The sequence below is a fragment of the Phyllostomus hastatus genome, unplaced genomic scaffold, assembly GCF_019186645.2.
Source record: "Phyllostomus hastatus isolate PE091 unplaced genomic scaffold, TTU_PhHast_1.1 phas_contig_58, whole genome shotgun sequence".
Taxonomy (NCBI): domain Eukaryota; kingdom Metazoa; phylum Chordata; class Mammalia; order Chiroptera; family Phyllostomidae; genus Phyllostomus; species Phyllostomus hastatus.
In genome coordinates this window covers 56,132,947-56,157,126 of record NW_025333916.1, presented here as the reverse complement: position 1 = coordinate 56,157,126, position 24,180 = coordinate 56,132,947, and the positions used below count along the sequence as shown (strand labels likewise).

Here is a 24,180-nt window from a genome sequence, read left to right as displayed (position 1 = left end):
TCGTTAGTCACTAAGGCAAAGCAGTTTGAAAGTTGCAGATTTAAAGAAATGGAAGAGTGAAGGAAGTAGCCCACTTCTTAAGTGAGGAAGAAAATGAAATAAATGCATGTAAATCACTTACTATCTGACGTAGTAAGTGATCCAGAAAATTAACAGTGTTACTGCTAACTAAAAAACACATGTGTAAGCCCTGACTGGTGTTAGCTCAGTGGGTTGGGCATGATCCCGAAAACCAAAAGGTTGCCAATTTGATTCCTGGTCATGGCACATGCTTGAGTTGTGGGCCAGGTCCCTGGTTGGATGTTTCCCTCCTTCATTTTTCTCCCTCCCTTTCCTTCTCTCTAAAAATAAATAGAAATAAAATCTTTTTGCATTTTTAAAAGACTTATTTTTTTTTAGAGTGGGAAAAGGAGGGAGAGAGGGGGGAAATGTCAACGTGTGGTTGCCTCTTGAGCTGGCCCACAACCCAGGCATGTGCTCTGACTGGGAATTGAACTGGTGACCCTTTCATTCACAGGATGACACTCAATCCACTGAGCCACACCAGCCAGAACAAATAAAATCTTTTTAAAAAAAATACCACACTTTTGAGAGGAACAGAAGAGAAATACAGGTGAATCAGGGGAAAAGGGGTCTTTTGAGTACAAATAATCACTACTTCTGAAAAATCTATTATAATTTTTTATTTGAAATTCCAGTATATTTCACCATAGTATTATAAATATTGATATGTATACTAGTCCTAGATACGCCCACCCATGATTACTTAAATAAGTTAGCTAAAATAAATACCAGCAATAAAAGGCAAAAAAACCCACAAAAACTAACTTGTAAAATCAAATACATACAAATGTGGAGGAAATCATTTATAGACTAATTTTAGAAAGCTTGATGGTTTACTGAATAATGGTTAATTAGTGGAAGATAGTACGCCAACTATTATGAGTCTGAAAGGAACTTCTAAGCACCTGCCAAGATTTTTAAAGACCCTAGCTCTTTGTTCACTTAATTTCACTTCAAATTTTATGATTCCTTCAGGCAAACAAAAGAAATGCATATAAAACAGTATTGATAGAACTTATAATACTCAAACGGGGATGGGTTTGGAATAAAAGGCATGCTCATAATCTAATGGTAGATAAACTTTCCTAGACAGCCACTTTGTATTCTATAACCAAAAAATGTGTATAGTCTTAACAATTTTGCTTTTTTTAGTAATGGAAAACTGGTAAAAATGATAACTGACATTTATTGAGCACCTCCAATGTAATAAAAATCAGTTAAACACTTTAGATGTGCTCTCATTTAATCTTTATGTGACACAGAGGTACTCACTAATAATGCAGTTTTATTTATGAGGAAACTGACATACAGAGAGAATAAGTAACTTGACTATGGTCTTACATGCACCTAGAACAGGAGTCAAACTCAGGCTGTTTGGCACATGGACACTTTATGTAACAACTAAAATACTACTAGCTTAACATTATCAGTATCTTAAATGTTACATCCATGAATGATAACTATGTACCAACTAAAAGTCACATTTTACAATCAATATAGATGAGAGGAAAGGAGGCAGTCACAATATATAGTCAAGGAAGAAAGAGGACAGGCTGTCTGGATTTGAATATAAGCACCTTTACTTACTGTGTAACCTTAGAAAAGTTACTGAATCCCTCTGCACCCTGTTTCCTCATCTGATACTATGTTGTAAGGATGAAATGAATTAATACATGTAAAGTAATTAAAACTGAGCTGGGCATGTAGTAAGATTCAATAAATGTGAGCTGATATTTATTGTACACTTTCTGCATCTTGCTCTTGTTACCTATGTTATCTCAGAAATATTTCATATATGTAGATATATCTAATTCTTTTTCTAATATTACTTTACAGCTTTAGTGAAACATCAAATCTTGGTTCAAATTTCTATGGTACCTCAAGAACTCCTCAACTTTCTTCCTGACCTGGACTACACAGCAGTAAGCAAAAACTCCTGAAGAAAATCAATCTTGAATAAGTAAATACCCTGGTATGTTTATATTACGTTCATAAATTCTTAAAATTGACATCATGACAGTTTTAAAAAGTTTTTATTTATTTATTTTTAGAGAGGGAAGGGAGGGAGATAGAGAGAGAAACATCAATGTGCGGTTGCTGGGGGTCATGGCCTGCAACCCAGGTGTGTACCCTGACTGGGAATCGAACCTGCGACATTTTGGTTCGCAGCCCACGCTCAATCCACTGAGCTATGCCAGCCAGGGTGACATCATGACATTTTAATAAATAATTCTGATTAAGAACAAACCCTTTATTTCCTTCAAGTATATCAATGATGAGGTAAGTGTACAATAAATGTAAGGTGTCAATTTGGTAACTTTCCCCATAACAACTATTCAGTCTGCCTTAATTTAATAAATGGAATTTCTTTAAGATTCTACTTTGTGTTTTTCTCCAGAAAAATCTGCTTCAGTTTTTTTGATATAACTAAAGCATTTTCCTTTCATCTCGTAGTGAAAATAGTTTTTAAATGTTGCTAAGTTCATCCAATCCTATACAGGTATTCCTTGAGTTATAAATGTTATCCAAAAGTGCACACTATGTTTTTATAGTATGTAGCCCTTTAGGATGATGCATTCAATATTCATTTTGTGTCACTGTGTCAGATACTATGCTAGGAAAGCAAAGTGCAGTAGTTAAGATGGAAATAGTTTCTACCCTTTGAAATCTGAGTGTGGCCATGGAAATGTAAAGAGGGTACACCTCCCAGGGAGAGAAAAGGAAAAGATTCATTGACTTAAAACCCTAACCAATTTTACTGAAACTATATATTTTAATCCCTTCACAACCTGCATCAAAATTTATTTTTAAAATGCCAAAGACTCTTAAAAAAATGCATGAAAAAATAAAGCTTTACTGCTAATTAAAAGAATATCAATGTGTAGCCCTGGCTGGTGTGGCTCAGTGGATTGAGCGCAGGCTGTGAACCAAACGGTCACCAGTTCAATTCCCGGTCAGGACGCATGCCTGAGCTGTGGGCCAGGTCCCCAGTGGGGGCCAACATGATAGGCAACCACACATTGATGTTTCTGTCTCTCTTTCTCCCTTCCTTCCCGTCTAAAAATAAATAAATCTAAAAAAAAAAAGAATATCAATGTGTAAAGTTGAAGTCCAATTTTATTTAAAATAATTTTCATACAAATGTATTTATATCATTTATACAAATGTTTTAACAAGACAGAAGGTTCTTTAAGAATATATTTTTGAGCCAGTAAGAATGGTTGAGAGAATGTATTCTGGGGTTTGAGGGAAATTCTCATTTTTGTTACTTTGGAATTTTAAAAACCTATTGAATATTAATTTATAATTCATAAAAGTGATCATATAAACTGTATAAAAGTAAAAAGCATTAAATGAGTCTTCTAACAGTCGCTGCTATTTGTACATAAATTTCTCTGGGATAGTCAAATAGTTACCTATGAGACCTATATTAAGAATCTACTGTATGAAGGTACTATACTAGATGCTAATAAAGACTAGCAGACATGCAGGGTGAATTTATAAATACTTTTGCCAGCACATAAGGCCAGAAAGGTGAACTGGAGCCCACAAAGGAGTTTGTTGGGAAATGGTGATCTTTTGTTCCATATCTTTGATATAAGTGAACTTAAACTTTTAGTAAGACTAATAGAGTGACAGGGAGAATAGGGTAGTAAAGAGAATGGAGGCAGAAAGTTGTTGGAAGAATACTACAGTATTGACATGTAATTGTAGTTTGATTATGGACTCATTCAGGTGAAAATGCCAATGTATTGCCTGGTTGGAGATGTCTGAAGTGGGAAGTCAGATGTTCTGGAACTGACAAAAGTGCTCGGAACTAAAGCTATAGATATGGAAATGGTCCAATGAGGATTAATGATGGTTAAATTATAATAATAGATGAGATGAGACATGGTTATAAAGGATTTTTTTTTTTTTAGCATTTCTTATGTACCAAACATTAACCCATCCTTTCCTTATCATACCAAACTAAGAGAGTTGTAAAGATTATCTCTGCCTCAGGTGCAAAAATGAAGGATCAGAGTCTAAATGCTTTGCCAATGGCTACACAGATAGTACTCAGCAGAACTGGGGATTTGAACTCAGACATTTCTAATCAGATCTTACATTCTCATGCATATCTATCTGAAGGACATAAAACTGGGAAATATCTATACTGCTATGACAGAAAGATACACCAATAAAAGGTAAAAGAAACTGTTCCTCAGATAAACTAAATGTTTGCTCAAGGTCTCACAGCTAGTGATTGAACTATTCAAGACTAGAATGCAAATATTTGATTTGTAGGTCAGTATTTTTTATACTATGTTGTTATCTTGTATGATTATAACATTATTTTGAATAAACTGAAATTGTATACATGTGGACTATTTACCTAATTAACACTTTTCTTCCTTGGTAATGTTATTCTGTGGGGAGGAGGGATGGAAGGTATAAAACTGGTATTTTCTTTTATTATCTCAGTTTATATTATATTTAATAGTATAAACTACCTCAAATTCTTTTGGGAAATAGGCAGAATATACATTCTAAGAGGCTAGATCAGGAACTATGTCGTACTATTTAAATACCATTTTAAATAGGAAACAGTGACTTTCTAAAAACTGGCCCTTCTCCCACAAATTCCTTTCACTTTAGGTCAAGCCACCTTCAGATTCCTTTTTGTTGCCTAGTATTCAACAGCAAATTCTCTTTAGGACACTTCAAGAAGATCTTCCTCAAAATCGTAGCTCAAAAGCAAAGAGTTCCCAATCAGCTGCACTGTAAAAATTCTCACTTCTTTAAAACATCTCTGCTTTTCTATAGTTCTAAATTATTTCCATTAAATAAGAAAAATGCAAAATAAAACAAGGTGTTCAACGTTTTGGCGTCTCTGGACCACACTGGAAGAAGAGTTGTCTTGGGCCACACATTAAATACACAAACACTAATAAAAACCAATGAGCAGAAAAAAGGTTTTAAGTAAATTTACAATTTTGTTTTGAGCTGTATTCCCAGCCATCCTGGGCCTCAGGTTGGACAAAAGCTCTCTTTGGACACATGCTTTGCTTTTGGAACCCTGACCTCCCTGTTGGATATCAATGTGTGAGTGCTGTGTGTGTGTTCCAAAACTGTGGCTATACCATATTATTTAATATGTAACAGAAGGCCACAGTTGCATTACTGAGTAATGTTATGAAGAGAAAAAGAGCCAGTAAGTAAATGAAGTTTAGAATTAGGGTGCCTAAAAACCGGTTAAGAGAATATGTTTATGTTCATTAAGAAATAAAACAACTAATAAAATGTTATATTGTATAATCAGCTTTCTTTGTTCTTATCAATTTATGTATGTATTTGTTTATTTATGATTTTAGACAGAGAGGAAAGGTAGGGGGGAGCGATACCAATTTGTCATCCCACTTATTAATGCATTCACTGGTTAATTCTTGTATGTATCCTGACTGGGGATTGAATATGCAACCTTGGAGTATCAGGGTGATGCTCTAACCAACTGGCTAGGGTTAATCAACTTCTTTCACATGCATGCATTTCTATACAAAGTAACCTTAATAAAACTTCTCATCATTTGAAAAGGTCCCAGCTGGTTACTAGTGAAAATGACTTGCAAAGGCCTGCAGAATAGCTATATGATGTCTAATCAAAATATGGAAACATAAGTGCTGCATCAGGAAAAAAAAATTCTGCACCCTAAAATTTGATTAAAATCTTTTTTACAGAGAGATCATGGAGGATATTTCCAGGTGCTGATATGAATTATTTGGGTTCCTACAAAACTCCCCACACCAAACATGTTTTCACCTTTCCACTGCAAAAGAAACAGCCTATCTCTGTCCCCTAATAAAGGTTAGGACTATATTTTATACCATTAGACTATTTCTCATGCAATGGTATCAGAAATGAAAAATCAGTGGGGATTTTATTTCTTTCCACTGTGAAGGGTTAGGTCTTAAAGAACAATAACATATAGTTTCGACTTTTGACCATATCTGATGATACATAATTAATTAAATTTGACATATAAAACACTTATGTAAAATTACTGAATAGTCCACAAGAGGGCACACTTTCAATTAATGTAAAAATTTTAAGTCCCCATTTTTATACTGGTCTATCAAAGTTTGGACAAATTCTTCTCAACTGATTATTCAACACCATCAGAAAGCAACAGATCCTGAAGTCTGTCATTTTTTGCTTGACCACAGGGAAATTTATTTTGGATACATATAAAATATAAGAAAAGCTTGGATACACCAAGACTTCTACATTAATATTAAATTACAAAAGTATGTAACAGTCTTATCAGCCAGCTTGGTTCTGTTAGCTATTTGGAATTTGGCTGCCCTAACAATCTTTTCAAGAAACTGGCTACTTTTTTCTTGATCCTCATTATGTGACACTGACCCTAGGAACAATGAATTCTTCAAGACAACTTAGTAGAACAAAGAGTATGTTTCAGATACTAGAAAATTCTACCAGTTCAACAGGTTAAGATCATAATTAAAATATCTAAAAGGGCAGCTGAGAAGGAAAAGAGTACACACAGAAGACATACAAAAAAATCAAGATCACTTATGCATAATCTGCATTACCGATCCTTTTTCTGATTAATTCCCCCAAAATATAGTTTTAACTCCTCTCATCTCTCTCCAGCGTCATCAATTTTACCTCTTACTGAATCATTACAATCAGCATACACACATCTACATGCTGATAACTCCCCTACTCCCATGAAAACCAAAACTCTGCCAAAAACCTTACCTTGACCCTCTTCAATTACTTAATTTTTCTGCTTCCTCTCACAGCAAAATTTCTTCAGTTGTCCATATTCACCTCTAATTCTATCTTCTTTGAAACTACACTGTATGTGTTTTTATTCTTATCATTCCACCAGATGTCTTGCCATGGTTAGTAATGGCATCTACACTGTTAAATGCCAATGCACAAGCCTCAGATCTCATATGATTTGACCTAGCACTCAGCACAGTTGATCACTTCCTAATGTTTGAACAAATCTTTCTTTTCTAGAACCACACATTCTCCTAGTTTTTCCTCACACAATACTCGCCATTCCTGATTCCTATTTTGGATCTTTCTCATCCTCCTGTCCTCATCTGTTGTTGATCCTATTCAATGCCATGATTTTACAATAGAGCCTGTGTGATGATGACTCCAAATTGACATCTCCCAGTACACTAGAGTCATATACCCAACTGACTACTGAACACCTCTTTGCTTTGACATCCCAGTAAGTACAGGTCTAGAGCAGAAGTTGGCAAACTTCCTGTTGACTTCTGAAAGTATGGTTTATATGCTTTAGATAAAAGTCCTGTACTAGATATGTATTGTGCAAATATTTTATCCCAGTCTTTTCATTTTCTTAGCAGCATCTGAGGTCCAATATCAACTTGTTCAATAGTGGTGGGGGGGTAGAAACTTTCTGGTGTGAACAAAATGTTCTATATCATGATGGGGTATGAGGTCTGTCCAGAAAAAGTCCAACCACTGTTAATATAACGAGAACGGCTTGCGCAACATTGATGTCACCTGGCAGCCAAGAAGAATGGGCTGGAATGTACATATGTGAACAAGGACAACTTCACTGTACTAGTCAGTGGGGGCAGTAGACATTGTTGAGTGAGCATGTGTACTGTGTGGCCATCACATTCAAAATGAGAGCGAGCAGAGCAATGAAACTGCATTAAATTTTGCATTAAACTTGAGTATTCCTCCACGGTAACTATGCCCATGATTCACAAAGCAGCTGCTGAGGGCAAATGGTGATTTGCAGCTTTATCATGATAAAGCACCTGCTCAGGCATCATGTCTCGGGCAAAGTTTTTTGGTGAAACATCAAATCTCTAGGGTGACTCAGCCCCCCTACAGCCCATTTTGGTGCCCTGTGACTTCTGGCTATTCCTGAAAGTAAAATCACCGCTGAAAGGGAAGAGATTTCAGACTGTTAATGACTCAGAAAAATAAGACAGGGCAGCTGATGGTGATTTGGAAAACTGTGTGAGGTCCCAAGGTGCCTGCATTGAAAGGAACTGAGGTATCACTGTCCTATGTACAATGTTTCTTGTATTTAGTATCTTCTTCAATAAATGTCTCTAATTTTCACATTACATGGCTGGATACTTTCTGGACAGACCTCGTGTTATTTAACACAAGCGTACACATTTCTCAAAATTGCAAAGCTAAGATCTCTGGTTTTTTTTTCCCAGTATATGTTACCAACCCCCTCCCCCCAAAATAACGTGAAAGTGGTTGGAGAATGAGTGGAGGCACAGGTGAAATTACAATGACAGCATGTTGATTACTGCTGGAGATAGGTGATGGGCATTAGGAATTCATTATACTCTTTTGTTGACTTTGCATGTACTTTAAGCTTTTCATAGTAAACAGGTTTTTAAAAAATATGGAAACTTTTCTGTGGGGTGAAAATATTATCTCATACTAAAGTCAGCATTAATTAAAAGCCTTCTCTTTTTTTTTTTCCAGATCTATTCCCTCTAAACCAGGGGTGTCAAACTCATTTTCACCAAGGGCCACATTAGCCTCATGGTTGCCTTCAAAGGGTCGAATGTAATTTCAACTCCTTAACAGTTAAGGAGTAGTTACATTTGTACAGTCCTAAAACTATTTTGGCCTGCTGAAGGCAACCAGGAGGCTGATGTGGCCCCCAGTGAAAATGAGTTTGACAATCCTGCTCTAAACCATATATTAAAGGGCCGAATGTCCCATCACTGCCCCCCACAAATTCATCTGTTAAAACCTAATTACCAATGTGATGGTATTTGGAAGTGAGGTCTTTGGCAGATAATTAGATCATAAGAGTGGAGCCCTCATAAATGGGATTAAAGCCCTCATAAAAGAAACTCCAGAGAGCTCCTTTGCCCCTTTCACAATGTGAGGACACAGTAAGATGTCAATCTACAAACCAGGAAGGGCATCCTCAAAGACACTAAATCTGTTGGCACCCTTATTTACTTCCCAGCCTTCCAAACAGTGAGGAATAAATTTCTGTTGTTTGTAAGCCAACCAATCTATTATATTCTGTTATAGCAGCCTACATGGACTAACATACCATGCTTTCCTCAGGCTTTAGTTCTGTAATTGTTTAAAAAACCCACAAAGGAATGCAAGAGAACCAAATATCACCATTAAATAATATGACTAATGAATGTGAAAAAAAAAATAGTGGGATAGCTTTTCAGGGAAGATAAACTTTTTAAAAGTCAATTTAAACCAATAACAAACAGCTCCTTACTAAGACCTAAATTTCAAAATTATTTACAGGGGAAGAAGTAATAAATAAAGAAAAGTGATTTCTGATTCACACTGTGTACAGTAACCTTTTTATGATTTATGACGGATCCTGTCCCTATCACTATGCCATTTTATAGGCCATAAATATATAAAGTAAGGATCATATAAGTTAGGATGTATATTTTTCTAAATTAATAAGCTCATGTTCAATGAACTAATCATAAAATACAGATTTCAAAACATCAAGTGCTGTATCTTTTCTATATATAGAATGAAAAAAGTCTGTCATTATCAATCCATCTTTCATCAAGACACAAGGATTTTTAAATTTTAAGTAGGGGATCTGATGAAACCAATGATCAGAGTTACCTAAAAGTAAACTTTCTACGAAACATACATTTTGAAAAAGAAACTGTAATAGCAACTAGAGCCTGAGGTAGGTTAATGAACACACAGAATCAAATGACTCTGTGTGCTACAACAGATCTCCAAGATAATGCTATTAAACAGCAAAGGGACCTGAACAAGCTCTTTAATTAAATCTTAAATTCCCAAAACAGTGTTTTTACTGTTTTCTTTATTTTGTTTCTTGGTTTAGAAAATCTTGGGATATTAACTAGTGATTTTCTGTGACCAGACTATATAATGCCTGACTCATTTTAAAAGTACCTAAAATAAGGGACTAAAAATAGAAACTTTATCTCATCTTACAAGGGACTTTTATTCTTGTTTAAGAAATCTAAGTAGGATGGGAGTGGGATTTTGCAGAAAACAGGGATGTAAAAAGAAAGCTTCTCAAATTTTTAACACAATTATATATAAACACAAACACAAATTAGACTTAAGATGGATATTAAACACTTTCAATTTGAATCAGAATACTGAATTGCCTAGACTTGAAGAAGTAGGTTAGTTTCTCATTATCAGTACCTGGTAATAAGTATGCTTATCACTGGCAGATGAAATTTGTGTATGACTAATTTCCTTTTTTCTTGCTTATCTAATTTTCTGGTTTTTAAAAGTCAGTTTTTATATATTCACTATTATACACTTAGCACCCAACACCTAGAATAGGACCTGACAGATATAGTGTTGAATAGCAGGGGGGACAACAAAAAACAAAAACCTCCAAAAACCAAAAAACCCCCCCAGACATGGTAATATCCTCATGGAGCTTAGAGTCCAGCAGGAGAGATATTTTGAATAATCACCATGCGACATGATTACATATTATGATGTATTTCATAAGAAAAATAATAAGGGATGATACTTAACACCTAATATATGTCTGGAATTGTTCCAAGGAATTTACATGTTAAATCTCATATTAACTTATATTTTGTTCCTTTAATTTATATTTACACATGAATTCCTTTAATCCTTATTCTATTTTACTATTATCTTCATTTTAATATAAAAACTGACAAATATAAAGGTTAAGTAACTTGCCTAAGTTCTGATTCCAGAGTTCTTGCTCTCAACATTCTGAGTGCTTGTTCTTTTCTAAATGAAAAGAATAGAGCATCTGAGGGGAAGAAGAGATGATAACTAAGAAAATCTCGTGAATAAGAGTTGCAGAAGGGAAACAAGGGGATGGGAGTAGCATTTCAAGTACCTAAAGAACACAGCCTAGCACAAAGTAGAAGTTGTTTATGTGACTGGTACATTAATAATGGACTGATACAAGATTAGGGAGAAAAGGTACATACAAGTTAGACTATACTTAGTTTGGCAGGCCAGGTCAAGAGACCATTTACATACATATTTTAGTTACTGAACAGAGCCAACTAGAGTTGTTTAATTTTGAATCTATCCATTTTCACAAAGACTGTATATAGTCTTTAAATTCACCATGTTTACAGACTTAGGCATAGCTTTACAATACTAGAAGAAGCCTTTCCAGCAGTGATGACCTCCCCACAACCACATGCCTCTTGCTAAGGACCTCCTTTATCCCTCTCCAAGAGAAGAGAAGAGAAAACACAAAAAGCGCCTGGTGCAGGGCCCCACCTCCTAATTCATGGATGAGAAATGCCCAGGACGCTATAAAATCACCACCATCTTGAGCCATGCACCAACAGTAGTTTTGTGTCTTAGCTGCTCCACTGTCCTCTGTCAGCCTACAGGAGGAAAAGCAAGGCTTACAGAAGGATGCCCCTTCAGAAGAAAGCAGCGCCAAAAGCATCTTGAGTCAAGATGAGTGGGGAACCATCTCAATAAACAGATTTCAGGTTAAAAAAATACTAGAAGGAACAATGATTTTTCACAAATAAAGTATAAAATTAACTGGCTCCGAATAAACTTTAAAAAATTAACCTAAGAGCCTTGGTTGGGTAGCTCAGGGTTCTTAGGCTGCAGGTTCATTCCCTGATCAGGGCACACAAAAGAATCAACCAATGAATGCATAATAAGTAGAACAACAAATCTATGTTCCTTCTCTTTCTCATTCTCTCTCTCAAAAAATAAAAATTAAAGAAAATCCTAAATCTAAATAAGAAAAAAAGTACACACAGTTGTTTATGGAATGAAAACTTAGGTTCATGTAAAACCTTGCACATAACGTTCATAGCAGTTTTACTGGTAATAGCCCCAACTGGAGGGAAAAACCCCCAAATGTCCTTCAACCTGTGAGTGGTTCAACAACTGTGGGAGATCTACATACCCTGGAATGGTACTCAACAACACGAAGAAACAAACAATTGGCACATATAACAACTGTGGATAGATCTCAAGAAAATTATAGTGAAAAATGCCAATCTCAAAAGGCTACATACTGTATGATTCTATTTACATAACATTCTTCTTGAAATACCAACATTATAGAGATGAAGGGCAGATCAGTGGTTGCCAGAGATTAGAGATGAGGAGTGCAGGTGTGTGCTATGAAGTGAAAGTAGAAGGGACTGGTGCTTGTGTTGCTAAAACAGTTCTGTTTGTTGAGTGTGGTTATACATAGCTACACGCATGATAAAACTTTATAGAGACAAATACACAGAATGCACTAAATCTAAATAAATTCTCGGACTGTACAAATGTCAATTTCCTGGTTTTGAAACTGTAAAGTTATATACCATATACTGAATTTTTTGGACCGTAAGACACACCAGACCATAAGATGCACCTGACCATAAGATGCACCTAGGTTTTAGAGGAGGAAAATAAGAAAAAAAATTTTGAAGCAAAAAATATGGTAAAATATTTAATAACATAAATAACATAGGCCACCCTCTCACAGAGAGACAGATAAGCTACATTCGGACTATAAAATGCACCCCCATTTCCTCCCAAATTTTGGAGGGTGCATCTTAAAGTCTGAAAAATGCAGTGACCTTTGGAGGAGGGTACATTAAGGGTGTACCTGATATCCCTATAATGTTTTTAACTTTCTATGAATCTACTTTTTATTTAAAAATTAAAAAATTTAAAAAGTAGTTAGTCTGTATAGTACACTCTATATAGTACCTAGTTCATTTGCATTAGAGGCTTTTATTATTAAACAAATTTAAAGGTTCAAACTAGCTGATTTAGAAATTCCAGAGCAATTTATAGACAGATTTTTCTTAGAATTTAATTTTTAAAAACTTTTAAAAGTTATTAACAGTTTTTAAAAGTTTTTTTCTGAAGGATTTAAATTTTCAAATATTCTTAGGTTGAGGAGATAATTTCAAACTTAGCAAAAGAACTATAAAGTTACACAAAATTGCCATACAAGTACAGGAAACTGCCATAACTTTTTCCATATTCACCAATTTTTTTTAGGTTTTGCCCCATTTGCTTTAACATTCACATTCACATTAGATCCCTCCTCCCTGTCCCACTGTGTGTTCATAGTTCATTGCCCAGAACTCTTTGAGAACAAGTGGAGGTATCATGGTCCATTTCTATAAATACTCCCAAGAACAATAACATTCTCTAAAATAATCACAGTACAATGAACAAAATCAGGAAATTTAACATTTATAAAACACTGGTAATATCTAATCCCTGATCCCTATTTTGTTACTTATTGCAATAATATCCTTTTATGGCTATTGCTTTTTCTTGGTTCAGTAACCAATCAATGACTACATATTGCATTTAGTTGTCATGCCTCTCTAGGTTTTTTTGGATATGGAATACTTCCTTTGACTTTCTATTGATTTTGATATCTTTTAAGAGTATAGGCAAACTTCTATAAAATTCATCAATTTGGGTTTATCAGATGTTATCAGATTCAGGTGATAGATTTTTGGTAGGAATACTACAGAGGTAAGTGTTATATCCTTCTCAGTGCATTATAACAGGAAGTATCTGATATTAGTTTTTAACTTTGATCACTTGATTTATGGTGGTGTGGGCCATGTTCTCCCCTATAAAATAACCCTCTGTAGTTAGTAATCTGTCGAGAGATACTTTGAGACTATGTAAATAACTGATCCCATCAGACTTTTTACTCATTATTTTTAACACCATTAATGATTTTCTATCCATCTGTTATATTTATTAGTTGGCATTCTACTATGATGGAGCATTTCTCTCCTCCCTCCCTTCCTTCCTTCCAGTATGGAGTCAGGAGTTTCTTTTTTATTCAATGGAAGTGTCATCGAATTGTTCCACATTTGGACAGTGGCAGCTCCTTTAAGCTGACTTTTATATCCTTGTATTATGTCCTATTATTCCATAAGCAATTCTTTATTTTCCAGTGGAATAAGATGTTCCAACCTCATCTCAAACATTCCCTACTGCAGCAGTGGAAATCAGCCTTCGTCAGGGAAGAGCTCTGGTTCTATTTATTAGAAAACACTATTTAAATACAGTGTCCATTGTGCTTTCTGCCACTGGTATGCCATTGCAGGCTGTTTCACTCATTCATTTAACTTTTAAGTAAGTGAAAATGAAATGAAGATATAAAATGAAAAATAGACAATCAAGAGAAAATAAGCATGGCTTGAGTCCCAAAACAATAGAAACAATGTGAAAAGCAATTTATAAATTTCAGAATCACATAATTTCATAGTTGAAAAATAGCTTAGGAATAAACAGTTAAACTCTCTTTTTTTACAGACAAGAAAATCAAGACCTAGAGATGTTATATATCTTGACAGAGGTCACAGAATCCATTATTAGGTAAAGTCAGAAAATTCTCAATTGAACATTCATCAAGTTCTGCTCTTATACTATTCATTCAACAAACATTTATTGAATGTCTATAATATGCAATGCATTGTTGTACAGCAGTGAACAAAACATGACAATCCCTGTGTCTTCATAGAACTTAGGATCAATTAATCAAATTGATTCAATTTTCCACATAAATAGGTGCTTCACTTCATCAGTTTATAGGGAAATGCAAATTACAATCACAGTGAGACGCCACTACATTAAAATTAAAAAATACTAATCAGTTCAACTGTGGGAATGAAAGCATGGTAAACAAAACAAGTCTCATATAATGTTGGTGAGAGTATACAAAATTGGTACAACCACTTTGGATAACTGATATCTGCTACAAGTGACTCTCCTGTGGCCCTGTAATTTCACTCCTAGGGTATATGTCCAATAGAAAAACTCAGTGGTTTAAAAAAATAGTCTCTCAACCTTCTGCTAGATTCAGTGAGCCATGATGACTGAACATGCTGGTCCTGTGGAGATGGCAGAGGTACCCAAGTGCAAGACCAACCGTGCAAATGCTTTTCAAGTGTTTGGTCATGCCACACCCACTAACTCCAATAGTCAAAGCATGTCCAAAATACATGTATGTCCAAATACAAAATCAAGGGGAAGGGAAATATTTTCTGCCTCTTTAGGAGTGGGGGGAAGTACTACTTGCCAAAAGGACTTGGATACAAGGAGGGGCAAAGAACTAGGGCTATCAATGCAACCATTACACCCACCCAACCCAAGGTTTTCAGGAATGGGAGCTGGCATTTTAACAAGCCCTCCAGATGACTCTAATACATGCTGAAATCTGGAAACCACTAGGCTCTGGAGATTGCAGGGCATCATCCCCAAGGTTGATTAACAAGTAAGAATTCTGGCATTTCTAACAATGGTTTTAGGTGATGCTAATGCTACTGACTTAGGAATCTTACTGATAATTACTGTGCTAGAAGATAGAGAAAGGCTTCTGAGAAGATAGCACCTGCAATAAATTTTGAAAGCCTGATAAGAATTATAAGATGAAAAAGAGTGGAAAAGGTAACCTGACAGAGGGAAAAGCAGATGCACAGATAGAAAGATATAAAACTACATGACAGGTTTAAGAAATCTCAAGTATTTCAGGATAAAAGATGTGGACAGCAAGGAGTTAAATAGATGCCACATCATGAAAAACTTTATGTGCTTAAGTTAAGGAATCCAAATATGACAATGCTACAGGCAGCCTTAGAAGGATTTTGTATTTGATATGCTTTGTCAATTAATTAAGGCAAGAAAAGTGAAGAGAAGATAATTTTATTAAGTTTAACAAGTCTACCCCAAATATGTTCTATTTCTACAGAGAAGCCTCAGGCAGCTCAGAATCTTTCTTCAAAAACAAAAAAACAAAAAAACCAAACTTGAATTCTGCTCCAACACATGGATAAATGAATAGATCATGGTTCTATGATCACACCACAAATTCTCCTTCATAGAAAAGACTGTGTAGATATAAATTTTCTAGGCTATCTAACCGTAGGTAGTATGTGGCTTATACTAAGGTAAAGGGGGAGAAAAAGGTTTTTTTTTTACCTACTATGTGCCAGCTATGTGCTAAGTACTGTGCTACTTGCATAATCTATTATTCTTCTCTCCACCCCCCCTTTTTTCATTTAATCTTCATAATAACCCAATGAATAAGTCTATCTTTATTAAAAGATGGGAAGACAACAAGCTGAAATGAATTGACCAAAGAATAATAATCAGTTAAGATGTGAAATCAGAATTTAAAATTAATTTGTCGTCATTCCAGGACAAAAATTAAAAAATGGGTCTTGAACATAAAAAGAGGCTCAACCATAGTCATAATATGTAAAAAGTGAATTAAAACTACATTGAGACAGCCAGCCCTCAAATTCTGGCCAACCTGATAAATGAGAAATGTTAAGACATTCTGTTGTTGAGGCTGTGAAGAAACAGACACTGCTGTTTCATACACTGCTGGTTAGAATGCAAAATGGGTTGAGTTTAGCAGTAACTTACAATACCTAACAAACAAATTTTCCCATTCCTAGTGATTTACCTTCCACAAATATGAAGAACATATGCAGAATATTATTCATTACAACACTGCCTGCAATTTAAAATGTTTTTATAAACAATGTAATGCCGAAGCATAGGACACTAACTGAATAAACCAAGGTACATCTACATCATAACATATTATGCAGCAGTTAAAAAAAAAAAAAAGAGTAATACTATGAACTGATATGGAGTAATTCCCAGGACATACTAAGTGAAAAAAGCAAGGTGCAAAATAAAGTGTATGCAGAGTACAATCTTTCTCTGAAAAAAGAGAAATAGTATATATGTATTGCTTGAGCACAAAAAGAAATCCAGAGAGATAAATTTGAAACTAATGAAATAGTTATCCATACAGAAGGTAGGAATGGCACAAGGAAGACAGGAATGGTATGGTAGTCACTAACTTCCTAATATAGTTTTGACTTTGAACCATGTATAGGTTATTACATACTCAGAAATCAACAATAAATCAGAATGGACAAAAAAGCAAATCTTAAAACTGAATACAAACAGCAACAAATGAACCTAACCATTATTATCAAATAATAACATAGTCTCACACATAATTTAATCCATGAACACACACTGTGACTGCATACCATCATAACTGGAGGTAGTGAGAGGAATTGTGACCCCCTCCAAAAAGATCCACCCAGACCTAAGAATGTGATCTTAATTTTAAAAAAGGGTCTTTGTAAATGTAATTAAGGATCGCAAGACCAAATCACCCTAAATTTAGGGTGGGCCCTAAATCCAATCAACATGTCCATTTACAAAATATAGAAATGGGAGATGGAGACAGACTCAGAGAAGGCCATGTGAAAATGGAGGCACACATCAGAGATACTCAGTCACAACTCAAGGAATGCCCGGAGCCACCAGAAACTAGAAGAGACAAGGAAGGACTATCCCTAGAGCCTCAGCAGAGAGGATAGGCCTGCTGACACCTTGATTTTATACTTCTGGGCTTTAGTATTGAGAGAATAAATTTCTGTTATTATAAGCCACCAAATTTGTAGTAATTTATTACAGAAGCTCTAGGTAACTAATAATATACTGGGATATATTCTAAGGACAGAAAGGTTTAAATCTTGAAATTTACCTAGTGTGTTTTATATTGGCAGTGGCGAATATACAGCCATTCAAATGTACAGTCTTGGAATCCTATCTCACATCCACGTTTCTCTTTCACATCATTACCATCCCCCTCAAAATCAATAAACATAACCTTGGATGAGGATTAACAAAATAAAAATAATTAAAAGGAAGAGTACAAAAATTAAAGTTGAACTTTTACACTGATTAGTAATTTAAATCATTGGAAAACTCTAGAATAAAATCCAACAGAGATCCATAAAAAACTTGTAATATTACTAATTTCTTATCAAACATAAATGCTGACAGCTGATGAGGAAACAAGGCAAGTTAAGTAATAAAATCCAGTTGGTATCTTTTCTGTGCTGAAGTGAATGGAATTGGATAATTTTCACTATTGATTTCTGAAACCATAACTCTGCTTATTACATTAAAAAATTAAATTCTTTATCAAAAATTACCACCATGTTGATATTAAAAACAAACTTTCTACTTTCAGCATGTTATGTATGGCTCTGTAACTTACGAGCCTACTTTTAGTTCTTATAATGAGATTAAATCCTCATCCCTCTAAGACCAAAGCCCAGAAATGAAAAATGTCTCCACCATCTAGTCAGATGTCAACCAACTATAGGTGAATATGTTTTGAGTTATCATTATGCAAATGTATCAAAATTAATATTACAATGCCTATAGACACTGTTAATCAAATAGAATCACTGGATTTTGATGGAAGAAAATTTAAGGTTACTAGTCCAACTTCTAGACTAGGCTATTTTACATAAGAAATAGGAATGCTGTATATTTGTGAAGTTTTGGGGATCAGTAGTGGGGAGAAATATCATGACTACAGCTGATGTAACCGGAAAACTGGGAATTTATAATAACTGTGCAACTCACATAGTAACAGAACTCAATATAGGTTCTGAAACCATAGTTAGTTAGATATAAATTCTAAATACTGACATGGATAGTTAACTACCATTAAAACACACTAGAACTGACAACAGCATAGCTTAGAAACACAGAATAAACAGAATTATCAATGCATAAACATTTATGATTCTTTAGAAAACAGTACTTCTTTTTAAACTGAGTACTACCATTCTAGACAAATCTAGTTTAACTTTTCTTTACCAGTAAGTACTATATTGAGATAAAAATTCAACTACAGAAGTAGCTTGTGATAAATTGAGATGTATACGGTAATCCCTATAGCAACCTCTAAAAAAATAAAACTTACAAATGTTAAAAAAATCAACGAGAAAATTAAATGTGCAGTAAAACAACATTTCACACACACACACACACACACACACACACACACACACACACACAGAAAAAGAATGGCAGGCATAAATCCAATCATCGATAACCACATTAAATGGGAATACACTAAACATGTCACTCAAATGGCAGAGATTAATTATTACACTCAGGACCTTCTACAAAAGACACATTTTAGATTCAAAGATACAAATAGGTTGAAAGTAAAACAATGGAAAAGATATTCTATACAAACAATTACAGTAAGAAGGCTGAAGTGGCTAGGTAAGAAACAGATGAAATAGACTGAGATAAATGGTACCAAAAAACAAAGAGGGATTATTTCACGAGTCAATAACACATCAAGAAGAGATAACATTCATAAAAGTATCATCCACACCTAGCAACAAAGCTGCCAAACATATAAAGCAAAAACAGAACTGAATAAAGTACATCTAGAGAGAAACCCAGCAAGGATGTAAAAGACCTTAACAACACTATCAACCAATTTGACCTAACTTACATTTTTAGAACACTCCACTGTTCAGAATTCAAACTCCTTTAAAGCACACATAGGACATTCTCCAAAACTGACCACATGATGGGCTACGAACAAATCGAAGTAAATTTAGAATCATAAAGTGATGCTGCCTGAATAATAAAACTTAAAAATTTGTAACAGAAAGAAATCTGAGAAAATCCATAGGTCAAAGAAGATTAAAAAGAAAATTGAATAGGAATAAAAATGAAAACACAACATACCAAAATATGAGATACAACTAAAGTACCATTTATTGGAAAATATATAGATTTAAATGCTTATATGGGGGGAGGGCTCAAATCAGTAACCTAAATTTCCACATCTTAAGAAACTAGAAAAAAAAAGATTAAATCCAAAACAAGAAATAAAAGACTGGAGTAAAAATGAATGAAATAAAACCCTAAAAAAGGAAAAGAGAAATGTGAATGACTTCATAAATTGTCTCTCTAGAAAAAAAAGTCAATAAAACCGACAAACCTTTAGCTAGAATGACCAAGAAAATGAGGAAAGCAGACACAAATTACCAAATTTGGAATGGAAAAGAGGAAAAATAATACTGACCCTTTAAAAATTAAAATCATAAGGGAATATTATGAACAACTTTAAAAATAACAAATTTCAGAACTTATATTAAAAAGGAGAAAATCCTAAAAAGACAAATTACATGAAATGACTACAAAAATTAGAAAATCTGAGAAAATCTAACAAGTAAGGACATCGAACTACACATATTAAAAATTTTCACACTAAAAAAGCCTAGGAATGATGGTTTCACCAATGAAGCCTAAGATGTATGTAAAAAACAACTCATTGTATGAGGTCAGTATTACCCTGACACTGAAGCGAGACAGAGAAGATACAAGAAAACCAGAGCTCAGTATCTCTTGTGAACATAAATATAAAAATCCTTTAAAAAGATTAGCAAACTGAATGCAGCAACATGTAAAAAAGCATTATACATTATGATCAAGTGAGATTTTTCCTGAGAATGCAAGGCAGGTTTACCATTCAAACATCAATTAATCCAAAACACTACATGCATGGAATAAAACACAAAAACCACATGATCATTTCAATAGATGCCGAAAAAGCACACGACAAAATCCAACACCTATTCACTATAAAAATGCTCAAAAAGCTCAAAATACAAAAGAACTTCAACTTACTAAAAGGGCACCTATGACAAGTCTACAGCTAACATATTTAAATAGTGAAAGCTTCCCTCCAAATATCTGAAGAATAGGATGGATGTCTGTTCTTACTACTTCTACTGAATGCTGTACTGTAGGATCTAGCCAGTGCTGTAATGCCAAAAAAAACAAAACAAAACAATAAACCTAAAATAAAATTTAAATTAAAAAAGTATTACTTGCATTCAGAGTAAAAAGAAGTGAACCTGTTTATCACCAGATGACATTATCATATACGTGGAAAATCCTAAAGGAACCCCTAAAAAACTACAAGGCCTAATAAACAAGCTTATTAGCAAGGTCACAAGATATAAGATCAATATACAAAAATCAATTGCATTTCTATATTCTAGCAAAAATATGAAAACAGAATTAATAAAACAATTCCATTGAAAATAACACCACAAAAATAATTACAAAAAAAATTTAAGAAGTACAAGTCTTATAATGTTATAAAATACTGCTTAAGAGAAAAATATAAATGGAGAAACATTCTATGCTCATGGACTGGCAGGCTCAATACTGATAGTTAATACAGCAATTTTCCTCAAATTCATCTATAGGTCTAACACAATCTTTTTAAAATCCCAACTGGTTTAAAAAGAAGAAGAAAAAAGAAATAAGGTGATCTTAATTTTATGTAGAAATCAAAGGATCTAGAAGAGCCAAAACAATATGAAAAAGGACCAAGTCAGAGGATTTACAACCAATTTTAAAATACTGTATGAAGGTATAGTAATCAAAAGAATTTTTGTTATTAGTGTAAGAATGGATTATGAAGAGAACTGAGATTCTAGAAATAAATCCTTATATTTATGTTAGATTGATTTTTCACAAAGGATAACAACAAATGGTTTTGGGACAACTGGGTATCATATGCATAAAAACTTAGACCCTTATACTATACACAAAAATTAATTCAAATGGATCAAAGACCTAAATTGTGAGCTAAAGTGATAAACCATGTACAGGGATATGCAACCTTTTGGCATCACTGGCCACACTGGAAGAAGAGTTTTCTTGGGCCACACATTAAATACACTGTGAATGTAACCACAAAAAAATCTCGTAATGTTTTAAGTAAATTTACAATTTTGTGTTGGGCCGCATGTTGGACACTCCTGAAAGAATATAGGGAAGAAAATCTTTGTGGCCTTGTGTTAGGCAGAGCTCTGAGACAACAAAAGCATGAGCCATAAAAGATAAAATTGATTAAAAAACAAAACAAAAAAACTCTCCAACCAACCAAACAAAAAAAACACAAAAAACAGCAACCGGACAATAAAAAGACAAGTCACAGACGGGGAGGAAAATATTAGCAAAGACATGTCCATGAATATTAAAAATATTAGCAAACCATGTATCTGACAACATTTTACTACACCCTTATAGTCAAAATATAGACAAACTCTCATAACTAAGACTTGCTTGAATGGACATTTTACTACAGAAGATACATGAAAGGCTCATAAGTACAAAATGTGCTCAACGCCATTAGTCATTAGGAATATGCTAGTTAAAACCATAATGCGATACCACAACACACCCACTAAACTGGCTATAATCAAAAAAATAATATCAAGCGTTGGTGAGATGTGAAGAAATTGGAACCCTTACATACACTACTGATGGGAAAGTCAAATGGAACAGCCACTTTGGAACACAGTTTGGCAGTTTCTTAAAAAGTTAATTATATTTGTTAAGTCCTAGCAATTCCATTCTTAGGAACCTACCTACGAGAAATGAAAACATATGCTCACACAAAGACATGTCCATGAATATTCAAAGAAACATTATTCATAATAGTCAAAAACTGGAAACGATCAAAGTGTCTTACAACTAGTTAAAGAATAAATAAAATATGGTATATCAATAAAATGTTCAGCAATAAAAAGGAACAAAATACTCATACATGCTATGCGAAGAATGAACCTCAAAAACATTATGTTAAGTGAAAGAAGTTATATGCAAAAGACTACATGTAGCATGATTCCTTTTAGATGCAATGTCCCAAAAAATGTATAGAAACAGAAAGTAGATCAGGCGTTGCTTAAGGCAGGAAAAGGGGTGTGGGAGTTGAGAACTGACCACAAAGAGGCTTAAGAGAAATTTTGGGAGTGATACAAAAGTTCTAAAACTGGATTGGGTTGATGGCTGCACAACTCTATACATACACTAAAAACCACTGAATTGTATACTTATACTAGGTGGACTTTATATTATGCAAATTATACCTTAATAAAGTTATGAAAAAGCAATTAGAGATATGTTCCTTTTGGTAACTATAAACATTTTCCTAGTTTAATGTTTTTTCTTAAAAAGACAATCATATGTAATAAACTTACTGTACATATTGGCTGTATACTAGGAATTCAAATACAAATACTATGATTTGATAGTATTAATTACTTCTAAACTGTACTTGACAAAAATTTCTTGTGAAGAATGAGGAAAGCAATCATGTAATTTAAGCAAGCTCCCACACTGTTACCTGCATGTAGTTAAAGACTATTTCATTTACCCTAGGATGGCAGTTACAGTCAATAGATTTACCTTGTTTTGAATAGAATCAATGATACATAAGAGTATGAAGGCATCTTATAAACAATCTAGTCTAGTCCCTTTGTTTTTCTATTTAAAAAAAAAAAAGATTTCATTTACCTATTTTCAGAGAGAGGGGAAGGGAGAGAGAGAGAGAGAGAAATACCCAAGTGTGACAGATACATCATCAATTGGTCGCCTCTTTACACATGTCAACTGGGGACCACCTGCAACCCAGGCAAGTGCCCTGACTGGAAATCAACTGGCGACCTTCTGCTCTGTGGGGCTCTGTGGGGCTCGTCCAACCAACTGAGTCACAAGGGTCAGGGCCTAATCCCTTTGTTTTACATGAGAAGCAGCAATCATGAAAAAGGATGTGTTCAAGAGCACATTTTGAAAGTTAACTGCAAAGCTTCCCAGTCTTTGCCAGTTTCCTGACTTTCCTGCTCTTTCTGTGCTCTGTGGTTTTATTGAAAGAAGAAAATCGTACAAGATCATAAAAATAATCACAGAGGAAATATCCAGGCAACAGCTACGCAGATGATTAATTTTTCACCATATGAACATATTTCTTGTAGCCCCAAATTGTTGATTCCTTTCATATTCTGCAAAAAGGGAAGAAAACTTCAGAGCCTTTACACATTTATTTACTCATTTGGTATTTAAAACATCCTCATGAAAAGAATTACCTTATTTAATAATTAGAGAAATTGAGGTTCAAAATAGAAACCTTATAAATAGTAATATCAGAATTTTAAAAACTGAATTTATCTGATTTCATAGCTCATGCCCATTTGTTTACATTTCTTTCAAACACTTCAAAGCAACAACCTCCAAAACAATCATTTTCAATAAATATTGTTGTGCTTACATCCCCAATACATAAAAATAATGTTTATTAGGAAAATCACAAAATAGATTTTAAAAAGATAAAATACAAATAATAATAATGTTTACAGGTTCTAATTTGCACAATGAGCTAAATCTTGCACAACTCCAGTCCCACCTTACTGCATC

At 34.2% G+C, this 24,180-nt stretch overlaps 1 protein-coding gene and 1 pseudogene across 3 annotated transcripts in view; one reads left to right on the top strand and one right to left on the bottom strand.

The window, feature by feature from the left end:
• The window catches only part of NIPBL (NIPBL cohesin loading factor), a 187,243-nt gene that overhangs the window by 111,933 nt on the left and 51,130 nt on the right, over nt 1-24,180 (bottom strand). The gene's annotated exons all lie outside the window — the stretch shown is intronic.
• LOC123824579 lies at nt 11,258-11,530 on the top strand (annotated as a pseudogene).